Source organism: Sphaeramia orbicularis, chromosome 17 (assembly GCF_902148855.1).
Source record: "Sphaeramia orbicularis chromosome 17, fSphaOr1.1, whole genome shotgun sequence".
NCBI lineage: Eukaryota > Metazoa > Chordata > Actinopteri > Kurtiformes > Apogonidae > Sphaeramia > Sphaeramia orbicularis.
The window spans coordinates 53,664,701-53,683,778 of record NC_043973.1 but is presented as its reverse complement, the minus strand read 5'-3'; the positions used below and the strand labels follow the sequence as shown (position 1 = coordinate 53,683,778).

At 37.0% G+C, this 19,078-nt stretch overlaps 1 pseudogene; it reads left to right on the top strand.

Moving 5' to 3' along the window:
• The first annotated feature begins 2,740 nt into the window (after positions 1-2,740).
• On the top strand, positions 2,741-4,760 carry LOC115436750 (tripartite motif-containing protein 16-like; annotated as a pseudogene).
• Positions 4,761-19,078: the final 14,318 nt, after the last annotated feature.

The following is a 19,078-nucleotide window of genomic DNA, read 5'->3' as shown; positions in this document are numbered from 1 at the left end:
TTGGCATCGATCCAGCTGATGTCATCCCGTCTATGTGTGTGCTGATATCAGCATATCAACTGCCCCTATATATGTGGCAAGTTTAAAGTAATTGAAACAAATTGACATTTTTATTTAGATATTTTAAATTTCACCGATTATATGGAAATGGGAGAAAAAAAAAAAAATTTAAAGATTCCTAAAAAAATTTAACTTTGAGCTACTTTTCCCAAAATGTACTGATATCTATTTTGGGTCACTGGCAATCTATAAACCCAGTTTGGTCTGAATTCAACCAATAGTGTTGCTGCTAGCAGGGGTGTCAAACTCAGATCCTCAAGGGCCTATCCTGCATGTTTTCGATGTTTCCCTCTTCCAACACACCTGATTCAAATGATAAGCCTATCATCCAACTCTGCAGAAGCCTGATAATGTCTGTCAGGTGTGCTGGAAGAGGGAAACATCTAAAACATGCAGGTTACCGGCCCTCGAGGACCGGCGTTTGACACCTGTGTGCTAGAGTGTAAAAAACAAACATACAAAGAAACAAACCAAACCAAAAACAATACCCCTTGCCTCGGGCGGGTAATAATACATTTATATTATTGGACCACTTTACATGTTATAGATGAAAACAGAGCCAAGTCAAATATAGAAAGAGTCTTTCCTCTGTAAGTCATAAAACACAACGTTTTATCAATTTATCCACTGATTTGTTTTCAGTTTTAAAAACTAGTTCTCTGTATTGATTAAAGGGTACTTTCTTTCACTGCAAATCATTAAACAGTGTTTTACTGAACTGATGTATCTCACGTTATTTTGTAACCTTAAATTACATATCTTTCCTTAAATGCCCCTTTGTTCGCCTTCGTTCGTCTTTTTTCCCTACGCACCCTGAACGCCTCACAGGTCTAGGAGAAGAAACCCCGTGTGATTTAAAACCATATTTCTGTTTAATAAGACACATGGAAATGAAGAAACCGACTGACAGAGATAAATCATGAAACTTTTTGACAACTTGAAGCAACAACATATAGATTTATACTGGACAAAATGTTGTGAATTGTTCAGTAAGTACGTGAATCTGCTCTGTTCACCGACTGAATATCCTGGTAAATTAGCAGCGCTCTTAGCTTAGCTTAGCTTAGCTTAGTTTAGGCGATTTATCCTGGTTAATAGATTTATTAGGTAAATGTAGAATGTAAGATGGCATATGAAAGTCGATATGTCCAAAAACAGTCATGATATGAAAGTTGTTGTGATATTAAGAAGTTAAAACGTTTCAAATGAGTTGAGTTGTGGAGCTAACTAAGATGGCGCCGTTTTTTTTTTTTTTTTTTAATCTTTATTTCAGGGATTACAGATAACAAAGCTCAACTAAATCAACAAGGCCAAAAGAATTTACAACAATCTAAACATACAAACAAAAAACAAACATACAAAGGGATTCATAGACATTCGTTCTCCAAAGAGTTCCTCATATAGTTTGTCAGTCTTATCACATTAGTTTAATACTGCATATGAACATGGCGCTGTGTGTTCTACTGCTGTGGATGTGTTGACACAAGACTGACATGTATTCAACCAGTTTGACTTAAAGGAAACAGTGTTAAATGGTTTCAGGTGCTTTTGTCAGGTACTGTACTGCTAAAGAAAGATATTCTTAGAATGTACTGTTTTATTTTTTTACACTGGATGATGCATAGTGTTAAATGTATGTTATAAGGACTGTGTTAGTAATCGCCTGTCCACTTGTGTTCAAGCTGTTATTTTTGTTATTTTCTGTAGATTTCCTTCTATGGACAGAACTGCTGCCTTCCTCTGGGACACTGTGGTGAGGACATACCAGGATGTCCATCTTTTCCATGGAGAGTGATAGGATCTTGATCAGTGGAACTTGGAAGAACTCAGATTTGTAAGTTTAAAGCTGAATGTCAGACACTGGGACACACTAAACTCATGAACATTGAAGGTGAACCTTAGACTGGGTTAGGGTCAGACATGTCCAGGGTGTACCCCGGTTTCGCCCATAAGTAGCTGGGATAGGCTCCAAGTGATCCCTGTGACCCTAGTGAGGATAAAGCGGGTTCAGAAAATGAATGAATGAATGAATGTTTGTGTTCAGTGTTGTACTGTTGTCAGGACGAGCATAGGGACAGTTGTCTGAGTCATTCATAAGTATTCTTAAAGTACATTTCCATATGGTTTTGAGTCCTTTGTAAGTGTGTGTTCTTTGTGTGTGTTGGAGGTCTTATTAGCTCCTCTGTAGAGTTTCTGTTAAGAGTCTATTAATGGAACCCAAGATGTAGATAGTGTTTTTTCTACAGTGGTCATTGACATTCACAAGGCTCATAAATGTAGTTCATGTATATCTGAACAGGCCATAGTCAACTTTATTCATCTAAAATGTCCTTTTTAATCTGGGGTTGGTGAAAATACTGAGGAGACAGTATCTGAAAACCAGGATCCACAGGAGCAGATGAGTAAAACACTTCAAACCCTGACTGTATTTAGGACACAACTGGTCTATGGGGCTGAGAAAAGCTGGTTTGTCTTCTGTGTCGGAACAAACACAGCAGCTCCACTCTGTCCTTACATGACCTGGACTCCTCCCCTATAGATCTGACAGTTCACAGGTGGGCGGAGCCAACAGGAGGCGGCTCCAGACAGCAGACAGGAAACACTGAACAGGCTGAACAGATCAGAGCTCAAACTGCTTTCACTCAAAGTGAAACTGAACCAGTTGTGGCAACACAAAGCAGAAATGGAGCAGAAAGGAGTTCAGCTGAATCAGAAAACATTTTCCTGTTCCATCTGTTTGGCTCTATTGAAGGATCCGGTGACTATTCCCTGTGGACACAGCTACTGTATGAGCTGTATTCAAACCCACTGGGATGAAGAGGATGGGAAGAACATCCACAGCTGCCCTCAGTGCAGACAGACCTTCACACCCCTGTCCTGGTCAAAAGCACCATGTTGGCAGATTTAGTGGAACAGCTGAAGAAGACTGGACTTGAACCTGCTGCTGCTGCTGACCACTGCTACACTGGAGCTGAAGGTGTGGTCTGTGATTTCTGCACTGGGAGAAAACTTAAAGCTGTCAAGTCCTGTCTGGTGTGTTTGGTCTCCTACTGCCACAAACACCTTCAGCCTCATTATGAATCTGCTGCATTTAAGAAACACAAGCTGGTGGATCCATCGGAGAAGCTTCAGGAGAACATCTGCTCTCGTCATGATGAGGTGATGAAGATGTTCTGCTGCACTGATCATCAGTGTATCTGTTATCTGTGCTCTGTGGATGAACATAAAGGCCATGACACAGTCTCATCTGCAGCAGAAAGGACTGAGAGGCAGACAGAGCTGGAGGTGAGTCGACAGAAAATCCAGCAGAGAATCAAAGACAAACAGGAAGATGTGAAGGTGCTTCAACAGGAGGTGGAAACCATCAGACGCTCTGCTGATGAAGCAGTGGAGAAGAACCACAAGATCCTGACTGAGCTGATCCGACTGATGGAGGAAAGAAGGCGTGATGTGGAACGGCAGATCAGATCCAAGGAGGAAACTGAAGTGATTCGAGTCAAAGAGCTGGAGTCGAAGCTGGAGCAGGAGATCACTGAGCTGAGGAGGAAAGATGCTGAGATGGACAAACTGTCCACACACACGACCACATCCAGTTTTTACTCCAGTATCCATCAGTGTCCAAACTCAGAGAAGATCCAGACTCATCCCACGTCCATCCGTCCTCAGAGTTACTTTGAGGATGTGACGACAGCTGTGTCAGAGCTCAGAGATAAACTACAGCACAGTCTGACAGAGGAATGGACTAACATCTCACTGAGAATCACTCAAACCAGGTTCTACTGATTAAAGCTGAACCACAGACCAGAGCAGAATTCTTACAGTATTCACGTGAAATCACACTGGATCCAAACACATTGAATGAAGATCTGTCACTGTCTGAGAAGAATAAAAAGGTAACATTTGAGTCAAAAACAGAACTATCCTCATCATCCAGACAGATTCAGTGACTGGTGTCAAGTCCTGAGCAGAGAGAGTCTGACTGGTCGATGTTACTGGGAGGTGGAGAGGAGTGGTGGAGGTGTTGGGGTCGCAGTTGCGTATAAGGATATTAAGAGAAAAGGATCCGATAAGGAATGTGGATTTGGAAACAATGACAAATCTTGGACTTTATGTTATGATGATTTAATTCCTGTATTTTATCATAACAGTGTAGAGTCTTCTGTCCCAGGTCCAGTTTCCTCCAGAATCGGAGTGTACCTGGATCACACAGCAGGTATTCTGTCCTTCTACAGCGTCTCTGAAACCATGACTCTGATCCACAGAGTCCAGACCACATTCACTCAACCTCTCTACGCTGGAGTTTGGGTTTGGGATGGATCCACTGCCCACTTTCCTAAACTCCATTAAACTCATGTTGACTTTGATCCAGTTGATCAGATCAATCTTTTTGTATCTGTCTCTAAACCACATGACACAAAAACAGATCAACTTTTTTTTTCCTGAACTCACAATCCAGATTCGGTCCCATTCAGACTTTTTGGTGAGGATTCTAATAGTCCCCACCATGTGACTATCAACCAGCCAATAGTGTGTTTGCAAAAGCATCTTCAGTGTTCACAGAGCTGTCATTAACTGAGGACCACACAACAAGACTTTGATGGTGTCTGTGATTTGGAGGAAGTCAAAGAAAGTGGAGCTGTTTTTCTACTTTGGAGGAGTTGAGTTCAAATCTACTGTTCCTTCCTGTTTCCTACAGTAGAAGCATGGACTGATCAGGCAGTCGTGTGACTGGAATGGGTTTCAGATAATAGTGGAACCTGATTGGTTCAGTTCCAAATACATGGACATGGATTTGGAGATGACGATAGAAGTGGAGATAATGAACCAACTCAGGCTGAGGCTGAGCTCATGCATAAAACCTGTTCATCTGATCTGACCCTAACCCTAACCCCATCTGATCTGTTCATTCTGTTCCATTTGAGCATGTGCAAGAAAATAGAAATGAGACAAAACACGAGTGATTTAGTCAAACATGAGCTGAAGACCAGAACAGGAAGTTGGATTCTATCATCACTACGTATGTACAAACCCCCAAAGAAATCCAATAATGGACTGAAACATTGAAAAACGTTTTTTTCCATGATTTCTGAAGTGCATGTAAACACATCATACCTGATTATTTCATTTATCTGATTATTAACAGTTATTGTTTTTTTATGGTCGTGTAAATGGGCTGAAAATGTTGGATGATCCAGTTCAATAGACAGATGTCCACCATCTTAGAAAATGGACCCATTTGCCCTTAAAGCCTGAGGCGTGACTTAGTTCAATAACGTAGAAAATACTGATGTTGTAAATATGAGAAGATGTAATATTAGTTGAATTATCAGTCATCATAATGGGGAAGTTTATGGAAAAATGTTGATTTGTGAATTAAAAATATGAATAAAAACAAAATAAAGAAACAGTATTGTCTCTGAGTTCTCCACATTTGGACACCATATGGACAACTACAGTCCAGTGGAAAAGTCCTGGTCCAACGTTCTGTTTGTTGGTTGAGTAAAGTTCTAATGTCCACACATAAGCGTTTGTCTGTTTTTAGATCAATTATTTTATTCGGACCGACTAAAATGATTGGTCAGACTTTTATTAGAAATATATGAGAATTAAACATTTTTGAGTTTCAATACCTGGTGGATTTCTTTTACATTTTAGTTTGACACACACTTATTAGGAGCATTTTAAGATGACAAAAGAAAAGTGTAAAAATGCCACATCATACGGTATAGCTTTAAGCTGAGACAAAATTGTTCAGATTTCACTTGTTTTTGTAGACGTTTCAAGTTATTCACATTTTATTGTCAAAGAATAGTTTGTAAATGTAAATGTTTTAATCTAATTTAACTTTTGTACACTAAAACAAATTGAAAAATCTGGAGTTGACATTATTTATTGTTTATTATATTGTATTTTGATTTTTCAATTTATTTTTCATTTATTGCTTTTTTCTACTTTATTCAATTTTCATTCATTGAAGTCTGTTTTATTTGTTTACTTTGTTTTTTCCTGTTTATTTATTTGTATTTATATGTCTGATTTATTTCTGTTTTGTTGTTTAAGCTGATAGACAAAATTTTTTAAATTTGATTTGTTTTTACAGACATTTCAGGTTATTCACATTTTATTATTAACGGATAGTTTGTAAATGTAAACATTTTGTTATAATATTTAATTTTTTCACATTAAACCTAGAAGTCCTTCTTTATGGTTATGTTGATATTTTACTGTACATCATATTGGTCTCAATGTGGAAGCTGATCTAAAATTAATTTAACATCCTTGACTGTTAATATCTTCAGTGTAATTTTGAAATAAAGTATAATAACAGTAGAAAAGTGAAATTAAACTGATAAACCCTGTAAACAACCGTGATTCATCAGGAAACAGGTGGAAGGAAAAGGTAATTCCAGTTAAACTCACATGAAAAACACTGTTGGTCGGACTTATAAAAAAAGAAAAAAACAAACAAACAGATTTTATGTGTTTTCATGGTTTAAAGACAGTAAATCTACAGACGGGTTTATTTATTTCATGCATTTGTTTTCCTTTGTCTTTTTGCTGAATATTTGCAGCAGAAACACCTCAAATCATGGACGAACAGGAGAAAAAAAACAAAGATTTTACGCTTAGCAGAAAAATAACCGAGTACAATCAAACTGCATGGACTGAAACCATAAAGATGAGACATTTACACGCATTTTATTCAGATTTTATTACTGTTTTACTTTTTAGTTGGTCTTTTCTCTCTGAAAGGAAAAGAAAATGTTAAATATGTCCAAATTAAAGTGTATTAATAGAAGTTAAGGGTTTAAAATAAACTATAATTTGCAGATGCATATTTTAAGCAGAAGTGACACAATAAACACTGAGCTTTGAGGCTAAAACTCCATGTAAATGTAACATATTTGTGTTCTTTTGTGTTTTGTGTGTGTGTTTGTGCAGATGAACCTGGTGCAGTTCCTCCAGTCGTCCACTAGGTGTCAGCACAGGCTCAGTGGTTCCTCTTATTGTCCAGAAAAGGGAAAAAAATCCTCCAGAATCTGTAGATTCATCTGCGGCTGCAGGAATGTTTCATCCGTCTGATGTGATGATGCTCTGACCTTTGACCTTTGGACTGGTCTGCAGGTAAAATGAAGACTTTATTTGACCTATTATTCCTTCACCTATGTTCATTTTGTTGCTTTTGCGGTTTGTTTTTCTACTTTCGTGCCTATTTAATTGATTTTCTTCAATTTTTTCAGTTTTTGTCTCATTTTGTTCATGTTGCTTTTTATTTTATGGATTTGTTATTCATTTTTGTTCATTTTTTGGTCACTTCGACTATTTTTGTTTATTTTATTGCTTAAATTTTCATGAACTTTTAGTGACTTTTATCGACCACAGATGAAGTTTTATTCCATATACAAGTTAGAAACAGATGATTTTATTCATCTAAGCATGTCTGAAACAACCCTGACCCTTTTCATTCATATTATTTCTTATTTCTTTTTTTTTTGTTCATTTTGTTGCCTGTTTTATTATATTTTCTTTGTTTTATTCATTTTATTGAACGATTTGCCTGATTTTGTTCATTTTGTTGTTTATTTGGTTTATTTTCTACATTTTCGTACCTGTTTCATTTTTTTTTCTTAATTTTTTTTTCTGTTTTTCTCTTATTTTGTTCATGTTATTTATTATTTTGTTGATTTGTTATTCATTTTTGTCATTTTTTTTGTCACTTTGGCTTTCTTTGTTTATTTTGTTGCTTATTTTGCTGTTTTTTTTAAATTTCCATCTTAGTTTTTTTGCTCATTTATGGATTTTGTGAATTCTTTGTTCATTTATGTTAATTTAATTTATTATTTGACATAAAAACAAGCCTCTATAATCTATTGGACAGGACTTTTATCAACTTTTTATCGACCACAGATGAAGTTTTGTTCAATATTCAAACCAGAAACAGGTTATTTTATTCATCTAAGTACAAAAAATTGTAATAACTGAAGATAAAATAAGTGTCTACAACCTAATTTTCATTTCTATTACTTATTTCTTTTTTGTTCATTTTTGTTGCCTGTTTTATTATATTTTTTTTTCTCTTCAATATTTTGTCTTATTATTTCATTTTTTCTTCGTTTTGTTCATTTTATCAATTGCTTTGCCTGATTTGGTTCATTTTGTTGGTGACTTAATATTTTTTGTTCATTTTTGTTCATTTTGTTGCTTATGTGATTTATTTTCTATTTTTTGTGCCTATTTCATAATTTTTTCTTCAGTTTTTTTCAGTTTATGTCTTATTTTGTTCATGTTACTTCGTTGATTTGTTATTCATTTTACTGGTCACTTTGGGTGCTGTGGTTAATTTTGTTGCTTATTTTACTGTTTTTTAAAAATTTCCATGACCTTTTATTGACCGCAGATGAAGTTTTATTCCATATGCAAACCAGAAACAGATTATATTCATCTAAGCACTGCTGAAATAACCCTGACCCTTATTTTCATTCATATAGTTTGTTTATTTATTTATTTATTTATTATTGTTCATTTTGTTGCCTGTTTTATTAGGTATTTTTTTCTTTGTTCATGTTATTGATTGTTTTGGCTGTGAACTTAAAAAAAGAATAAAATATGCAACAAAATGAACCAAAATTAATAAACCAACAAAATAGTAACATGAACAAAATAAGCCACGAACTGAACAGAATTGAAGAAAATATAATGAAATAAGCAAGAACATGAATGAAAACAAATAAATAATAAATAAAATGAGTAAAAATGAACAAATAAAGGTTGTAGACTCTTGTTTATTTTTTTCTTCTGCTTTGATATAATAACGGTTAGAATTCTGACATTTGTTAAGTATTTGGTATTTTTTGTTTATGGCTTAAGTTGAAGAAATACAAATAACTAAACAAATAAATTTTAAAAAGTCAAAACAAATTGCATGAAATAAAAGTCTGATATTAGTGCGGCTTTGGACAGAGGGTTAAAGATGAAAAAATGTCCAAAAAATCACATTAAATACACTGATGCACATAAACACACCTCGTCTGAACGGTTTATTCTTGAATCTCTGTGAAAATATTCAGTTTCACGTCATAAAAAGGTTAAAGTTTATGTCTTTTTGGTTCAGATTGAAGTCGTTTTCATCAAGCGTTCATCAAAAAATAAGTCAGTATTTCATGATTTCTCGCAAAACTCACTCTTTTTCCCTTCATTCATGAAAAATCTGAGGTGAGAAAAGACACAAATCATCAACAGCATTTGACTGAAGGTGCATCCAAACACCGGAGCATCGTCCTTAATTCTTAAAAATGCTCCAGTCGACACTTTGTGAAGCTGCCGGAGTCTGTAACCGACGTCACGGTCACCACGGCAACCGCCTCCTTCCCGCCGGTGATGGTCCTCAGCTGACCACCAAGAGCCGAGCGCCATCTGGACGAGGAGGAGGAGAGAGACGGCGTTTGGAGGAATCGCCAAAAAGAAAAAAAAACCCCAAACACTCAGCCCATGACGACCCATGATGCAACAGGGCGTAACGGGCGCACCATGTGGCTGTTTAATCCTTAAAGACCTAAAATAAAGTAAGAAAAGAATGAAATCAGCAGCAAGTATTTGAATTTGGTTCCAGTAGTTTATGTTTTGGGCTCTTTTGTTTTTTTTTTTTTTTCTAAATAAGTCCGGCTGGTTTTTGACACTTGGCTGAACTCAAAAAACTGTTAAACCGTCAAAAAAAGGAACAAATAAGCAACAAAATGAACAAAATGGTCAAAGTGATCAATAAACTGAACAAAAATGAATAATAAACCAACAAAATAATAACATGAAAAATAAGCCACAAACTGAACAAATGGAAGAAAAGAATAATGACATGTAAAGAGAATGTAGAAAAAAGATCAAAATAAGCAACTAAATGATCAAAAATGAATAAAATGCTTACAAAATAATGAATAACATGAAAATTTTTGCAAAAAATATATTAAAATTAAGTAAGGAAAGAAGCAACAGGCATTCGAATTTGGGCCCAGTAGTTTATGTTTTGGGCTCTTTTTTTTTCTTTTTCTAAATCAGTTCAGCTTACTTACATTTACAAACTATCCTGTAACGATATAAATGTGAATAACCTGAACAAATGTGAACAACCTGAAATGTCTAAAGAAAATTAAGCACAATTTGAACTATTTTCTGCCTGTTTCTCAGTGTTTAGTGTCTTTGAGGCAGATACTTCAGGGCCAAAATAGGGCTGACAAGCCACTACAGGACCCACAAAAACTGAAGTTAAGGTCGTCATCAAGACTGATGGACCTACAACTGTCTTTGTAGATCTGATCCATAATGCACATGTAGAAATGATAAGTTCAGGCAGAATATCGTTAAAATTGCTCTTATTTTTCTTAAGAAATTTCAGTTTTTCAGGTTATTTACATCTTTTTTTTTGTATAGTTTATAAGAATAAGTATTTCCATAATTTAATGGGTTTTTTTGCACTAAAACACAGTCAAAAATTTGGAGTTGCCATTATTTATAGGTTATTCTGTTATTATTTCCCTGGTTCGGCCCACTGCAGATCAAATTGGGCTGAATGTGGCCCCTGAAAGAAAATGAGTTGAGAGCCCTGGGTTAAAGGGTTAATAGACTTTAAAGTGTCAGTATTTAAAGTGTGAATCCATTCATTTGCCTGTTTTCTGAACATCGACCTCAGATTCAGACAAACCCTGATGTAGGTTTGTCATTTTTAGTCTGAAGGTGTAGCTTTAACTCCACCCGTGACCAGAACCTTCAGCTCCTTCAGGATCCACTGAATCTGACCCAGAACAGGATCAGATCTGGATCTGACCACATGAGACCTTCTTGGGCTTCAGTTTTCCACGATCGACCACAGATTCAAGTTGACAACGAAAACATTAAAAAAAAAAAAAAAAAACTAAACCCAGAGCTGAGTCAATGCATCCAGACCCTGTTTGTCTGCGTCTTTTGTCCTCATTGCCCCATTTGAGGACTTCCAGGTGCAGCCGTGGTCCGGCGAGACTCACTGACGGGGGCTCCGGGGCTTGTTGCCTAGCAACAGGCAGCAAGCCGGCTTGTGCGGCGGCGGTGGTTTTATGTAACAGAGGCCTTAAGTCCTGAATGTAGGTTGGGTCTGAGGGAAGACGGACGGATGTCGACCACAGTGACCCCCCCCCGCATTACATCCCATTATAACCCCCACCACCACCACCACCATCATCATCATCCACCGTTATCACGACCATCTTCATCATCATCCATCATCACCATCATCATCACCATCACCACCACCACCACCATCATCATCACCATCATCACCACTATCATCACCATCATCATCACCACCACCATCATCATCATTACCACCATCATCACCAACATCATCACCACCATCATCACCGTCACCACTGTCATCATCATCACCATCACCATCATCACCATGATCACCGTCACCACCGTCATCATCATCACCATCATCATCACTATCATCACCACCATCATCACCACTATCCACTATCATCATCATACAGACGGATGTCGAACACGTCTTCATCTTCATGGAGTGGACGGACAGTTGGACAAATAACAAGAACTAATCTTACAAAATATGGAAATAACTGGTAAAAAAAAAAAAAAAACTGAGACACTAATGAGATGAACGAGTGGAGGGAAAAAACCCCATCCAAACAGGAAGTAAAGCCTAGAAAAATAACAGGAAATGACAGATGTTTCCTCTGTTCGCTGACGGATCTCTACACCCGATCTGAATTATTAACAAACCTCTCATCAATGTTTGATTCCACATTTCACAATTCACTTTCCCACTCACCTTATACTCCCTCTGAAACCCATAAACCCCGCCCCCACACCCAGTCCCACGCTGTGATTGGTGCACGGGGCCTCGGCAGCGATACCCGGGGAGATTATGGGATTTTTATTGGAAATAATCACATAAAAGGTAATATTTCTAATCTGTTTGCTTTAATTTTGACTTTTTGTATTTAATCTAAGGCTTTTATTTCACTGTAACTAGTCTTCATCATTTACATTTACATTATTGAGAATAAAACTAAACTAATAATGAATCCACTGATGTACATTCATCTCTGCAGCAGACGTTTGCACTGATGAAGCAGATTAATACAATTTATTTACTGTCATTAAAAATTAGATGTTCAATGGGTGGTGATGATCAGGTCTCAGATACACAGAAATAAAACATGCCTTCATGTGTTTCTGTTGTCAGCCTTTAAGGCGGCATCTTCACTAAAGTGTCACTAATGCTCAGTGTTTTTGTCCAGAAATCTGTCAACAAGTGCTTGAAAGTAAATGCAAAACTAAAACTGAGGATAAATATGGGGATGAAGATGGTGAGGACAAAGATGAAGATGAAGACGATGATGAGGACAAAGATGAGGAGATAAGGATGAGGATGAAGATGGGGATGAAGATGATGAGGAAGATGAGAGTGAAAATGTAGATGAAGATGAGGATAAGGACAAGGATGAGGAGATAAGGATGAAGATGATAAGGATGAGGAGATGAGGACGAAGATGGAGATGAAGATGAGGATGAAGATGAGGATGAGGAGATGAGGACGAAGATGGGGTGAAGATGATGAGGATGGAGATGAGGACAAAGATGGGGATAAAGATGATGAGGATGGAGATGAGGATGAGGGTGAAAATGAGGATGAAGATGAGGGATGAGAACGAAGATGAGGAAGAGGACAAGGATGAGGAGATAAGGACGAAGGTGAGGAGATGAGGGTGAGAATGGGGATGAGGAGATGATGAGGATGAGGACGGAGATGAGGACGAGGAGATGATGATGAAGAGGAAGAGATGAAGATGAAGAGATGAGGATAAAGAGATGAGGATGTAGATAAAGAGATGAGGATGAGGACAAAGATGAGGAAATGAGGATGAGGATGAAGAGGACAAAGATGAGGACGGAGATGAGACAATGAGGATGAAGGCGTGGACGCTGATGAGAGTGTGGATGGTCGGAGACGCCACCGCTGCTTCACCTGCTGTTTTTCTTCTGTGAGTTGGACGTGGTTGTGCGTTCCAAAGCTCTGAGGTTTAACCTGAAACCATCTCCTGCGTTCTCTGTCAGACACAGATGTGTTCACAAACGCTGCTAACTTCAGTCCTAAAACAACCCCCTCTAAAGGTTTTCATGACAACAGTCCTACTTCACTCATCACCTCGGCGCTCTACAGGAAAAGCTCTGAAAACAGAGCGGCTCTGTGAATTGCTGTCACTTGTCTGCCTATAAACCTCTTAAACCGATGAGTTGCTGCCTCCGTCGCGGGAGAGTCACTGGGAGAATCTGCGAATCTGGGACGGTCGATGGCGCTCGACTGACGCAGCCAATTGTACAACAATCTGCTGTAATCACCCAGTTAAGTATCTATAATTCAGCAGAGGGAGGTGATGCCGAGGACAGCCAGAGTTTCTGTAAAGGGAAAGACTTCATCAGACGCCTCACTCTGCTCCGACCACCCTGCCAAAGCACCGACAGGAAATTTACGCTGTGTCCGATGCAGATTTCACAAATTAAATGAACAACTCAGAGGCGGCAAACATCCACGTGTTTGAAAAACAGACAGTGGTGAAAGTAAAAGTAGTGTGTCGGTGTGAAAAGTACAAACCCAGACTATAAATGTCCTCAAAGAGTTCAAGTCTGAGGCAAGGTTATTATCGTTAATGAAAGCGAACAAAATGATGAAAACTAGAATTGTAAAAACATTTTCGTTGACTGAAATAAATACAAACTACAATTAAAAAAAAAAAAAAAAAAAAAAAAAGATAACTAACTGAAACTGTATTGTGTGCTTACAAAACAAACAGATAAAAATTATGGAAAAATTCCCTTAGCTTTCATCTTTGTCGATGTTGGATTAATATGAAATCGATTTATTTCACTCAAGCAATTTTAGCTAGCGGCACTGAACACTCAAGGTCTGTCACTTCTCATCACTTGTTTACAGTCATTTTCTTGTCCCAACTCTACCTGCAATATGGAGACTTTTGCTGCGTTCCAGGCTGTTTTTTGAGCCCATAAGTCAAGACTTCAAACCATGACTCATGACTTTGTAACGTTCCAGGCAAGTCATGCCAAACTGCCTGAGCGCAAAGAATTGTGGGAGCTAGATGTAAACAAACCAGCATGGTGGACCATACGGTATGGTCATTTACAATCATTTCTATCCCTGAATGTGCTTACTCTTTGCTTATTTGAGGGAAACAGGAGGAAAATTGGCGCATAAAGCAAGAGAAGCTGTTCTACTTTTATGTTATGTTATTTGTATTTTTTTAAGTATTTGGTATTAATGTATTCTTGCACTCAATGGACTGAAAACTAGCTAACTCTAGAGTCACTGCTGATTATGTAGAACATTTGCAGATAAATAATGTCAGAGCAATACCTTGAGCGCAGACCTCCGCCAAGGCAGATCAGCCCCCCGATCACCACCAAAATTTAATCATTTGTTCCTTGTGCCAGTATCAACATTTCCTGAAATTTTCATCCAAATCTGTCCATAATTTTTTCAGTTATCTTGCACACGGACAGACAGACAGACAAACAAACCAACCAACGCCGGCAAAAACATAACCTTCTTGGGGGGAGGTAATGAACAGTTTGCATAAACACCACATCCATGGGGGCTGCCATTGCTACATCACATCAGAAGTCGGAAGTGGGAGAACATCGATCTAGTACGAGGTCACGGGTTTGACTGACATTCCAGTGCCTTTTCACCGGTAGAAGGTTGGAAAAACACGAGTTACGGGTGAACTGGAACGCAGCATAAAATTGGGAGAAAGCGGCAGAGTCCTGTTTGGGATTTATGTGAATACAATGGCAAAGATATGAAAAAAATGAAACTAAACTAAAACTAAGCATTTTACAAGAAAACAAAAACTAATAAAAACTAGCAAACCTATTCTAAAAACTAATTAAAACTGAATTAGAGAAAAAAATTCCAAACTAAATAAAACTAAACTATATGAAAAATCCAAAACTATTATGACCTTGGTCTGAAGGACATGTTCAAAATGATCTGACCCTCTGGTATCCAGCTGAGCATATTATGCACACTTTGCACTTCATGTTATAGAAGTTCATCTTATTTTTCACAATTTGTTTTAGGTCAGAATTCAAAACCTGTTCATTTTTGCACGATTTTTAGTCCGAAAGTTCCGATGGACTAGCGGTATTAGTTGGCGTCCATCCGTAAACAATTATTCAAGAATCTTCTTCTCCGAAACCATCAGAATGACATGATTTGTTGTGGAAGATTTTTGGGGAAAAGTCTACCAAGTTTGTTCAAAGAATTGGGAAATATTGATTTTTTTTTAATTTTTCAAAATTTTTTTTATGAATTTTTAGAATTTTCCAAATCTCCATTGGTTTATAATGGGACACATTTCAAAGTGCTATAACTGGAAAACAGTTGAAGATATTGATATAATTACTATTGATAATAGTCGGAAGTCAATATGGACTTTCATCTGGTGCCATGACCTTTGACCTTGACTGACTTTGAAAGGTCAAACCCAAGGTCATTTATGTTCAGATTTCTAGAAACTTCTTCTCCAAAACTTTCAGAATCAGTTGAAATTCATAGCAGAGGTTCATTGGGGTAAAGTCTCAAGTTTGTTTAGAGTGTGTTGTGATGTTTTGATGTTGTGATCAAATGTTGTCGTGATATGTTGTGATGTCTTATTCTCTTTTAATTGTATAGTAAGTGTTCGAATATGTATCTTGTATTATATTGTACAGGTATTGTGTGTTTTGTGCTCCCTTAACAGTCTGTTATGTATATGTTATTTGTTACATTAGTGCCCTATCAAGTGTCTAACCATGTCTTTCTCCTGTAAATGTTTTTTTTTACTGCCTTTTTAAAACTTGGCCAGGGGACTACAGATGAAAACTAGCCTTCTGGCTAATTCTGGCTTTTTTTAACCATGTGTAACCATGTGTTTTATGAAATTGCATTGTCCCCTTTCAAATAAATAATTAAACTATAAAGTATAAAGAATTGACAAATATTGATTTTTGGTAATTGTAGCAGCCCTTGGCATCAATGAAACGACATAGAGTTCAACTGGTACAAATCTTTATTTCATCATCGAACACCGTGAAACTAGAACACAAACATATATATGTAAGTTATTTTGCAAAGTTTACTTACTTTACATTTTCTTCAGAAGCACAGACATTTTTACAATAAACAAGACATATTACTCATAATTAAAATTATAATTTAATACACATATTAAAAAAAATAAAAGAACAGACAAAAGAAGAAAACATGCCACTACAGTTAATTACCACATACCTTGTGGTGCCTACCAAGGGTGTAAACTCCTCATTCATCCAGTGCAGGGCTGTCAAACTCATGATAGTTCAGTTCCACATTCAGCCCAATTTGATGTCCAGTGGGCCGGACCAGTAAAATAATTCTGCTCACCTCACTTTACTGTTCAGCACAATCCTGCTCTGCTCTGTGTGGCAAAACAGGTGTGAGCTAATCAGCCTCATTTATCCCAAAAGGGGGTGTGGCCACAATAAAACAAAATGGAAAGAAAATCCAGCAGAAACAAAAAAAAAAGAAAAATCTAAATAATAAACCTGTCAACCGGCCACTAACAATAATAGATAGGAAGTCACATATGGGTTTTAATTTGGTGCCATGACCTTTGACCTTGAGTAACCTTGAAAGGTCAAACGAATGTTAATTAATGTCTTTAAAGTATGCTGTTGGACTACAGGAGCCTTGGCCCTATTTTTTAAAAATTCGGACCCATCCACTAAAATCAGCACATTGTAAACTGTGTTAAATTCCTACACCAACACCCTTCTACCAAGTTAACACATTTAGCGTTTAAACATTTGAACTAGCATCAAAAATAGACTTGCATATTTACCTATATTGCTGTTAATCATTGAGATATGACAGGATGACATATGAAGAAATAACTAATCCAATTTTTTTTTTAGTCCAACATTTTTTTTGTTTTTGCATCAAAAATATTATAAAGGGTCAAAATATCACAATTCTTGAGTATTTGTATTTGTTTATTGCTGAGGTTTATGAATACAAAAAGTACCATCACTGTTACATAAAACTATTACAAGAATTCATGTATAAAACACCATTAAACCTCCTTAAAATGCTGCTAAAAAATAATAAAAATTGTCTATCTCTCCTTCTCCGATGATTGTCATCGAATGGCAAGGATCTTTAGCTTTTGGATGATGTTTGGATTTCATCAATAGCACAATGGTTTAGGAGTTATTGAAATTTGAATGATGGTGAATGCAGAAAAAGTGTCAGCAGACACAATCGTCTTAAAAGGTTTAAAGCACTTCGTCTTCATCTGACGGCTAGAGGTCCGATCCTTCAACCTCCTGATACTCTGCCATTTTAGGAAGCGGTTTGTGATCGTCTGATTTGTCCGTCACAAATCAGACACCACTTAGCACAACATTGATTGACTCCCTTTAAATACACAGCGCTCCTAGCCCGACCCGGACCCACTCTGATTGCAGATAAGAAACAATAAAATGAGCTTTATTGATCCGGAGGAGAAGTGGGTCAGTGCAGCCGACCAGAAGAAAATGATGTAATAAGGATGTAGTCCAGGGGTCTCAAACATGCGTCCCAGGGGCCAAATGCGGCCCCCCAAAGGTTGTAATCCGCCTGTGGGATTACAAAGTGCAAAAATTCCACCGTCAAGGCTGTGGAAACTCATTTTAGTTCAGGTTCCACATAAAGACAATATGATCCACAGTCAAATAATAGTCAAAAAACTATGAAAAATAATGACTCTCGATTTCATGTGGAAAAAAAAAAATTACATTGTGCCTATAAATATGACAGTTTCAAATTTTTTTGTTTTAGTGCCAAAGATAACATTAATTATGAAAATATTGTACATTTACAAGCTATCCTTTAACAATAAATGTGAATAACCTGAACAAATATGAACAACCTGAAATGTCTAAAGAAAATTAGCGCAATTTTAACTATTTTTTGCCTGTTCCTCAGTGTTTAGTGTCTTTGTAGATCTGATCCATAATGCACATGTAGAAATGATAAGTTGAGGCATAATATTGTTGAAATTGCACTAATTATTCGTAAGAATGTACTAGATCTGTACCATACTGTCTTCTTCCATGTGGGTCCGGGGTGTGGGGTCAGTAGCCTCAGCAGAGGAGCCCAGACAGCCGTCTGCTCAGACACATCCACCTGCTCCGGGGATAGAATCCTTCCAGTGTGTCCTGGGTCGGTTTCTTCCACCACAGATCCCACAGTTTAAATAGAACCCATGGGGATCACTCATATTACGTGGTCCACGCACGCACTGATGCCTGTCACTGACTTACATTGGTATCATTTTTGGGCCCAGTACCCCTAAAAGGAAAAAAAACAACTTTTATGTTATGTTATATTAATTAATTAATTAATTAATTAATTAATTAAAATTTAGTTCTCTTACTTGCTAAATTTTTCATTCACAAATGTAAGTTCTATAATACAAAACCCAATATTATTTATTTTTTGAAAGATGTTGAGCTTTATTTATGGTTGTTCGATAAATCAGGAAACAAAAAGGCTATAAAAACCATCAGTATTTGCTCTTATTTGGACATTGTATTGTAGTGTATCCCTCTGGCAAACTTATGTTATTTCTTGTTGTATACATTGTTGTATACTCCACTCAGTTCAATAAAGATTTAATGAAAAAAAAAAAAAAAAAACACTTATGTGGGCCCATCACGTGATGCCATCACAGATTTGAGGTCGGAGCAGTGCATTGCATTGTGGGCTGCTCACAAAAACGACATGCTGACTTCTGTTAAATAAATAAAAGAAAACACAAAAACATATTTCCTTCAGGGGATTTTCGGTTCATTTTCATGCATTCATCTCAACAAAATCTGATCTCAATGGCTTTACATATCTCCACCCATCCCTCCCAGTGTTGCACAAAAAATCTCTTCAAATTTATAGTAA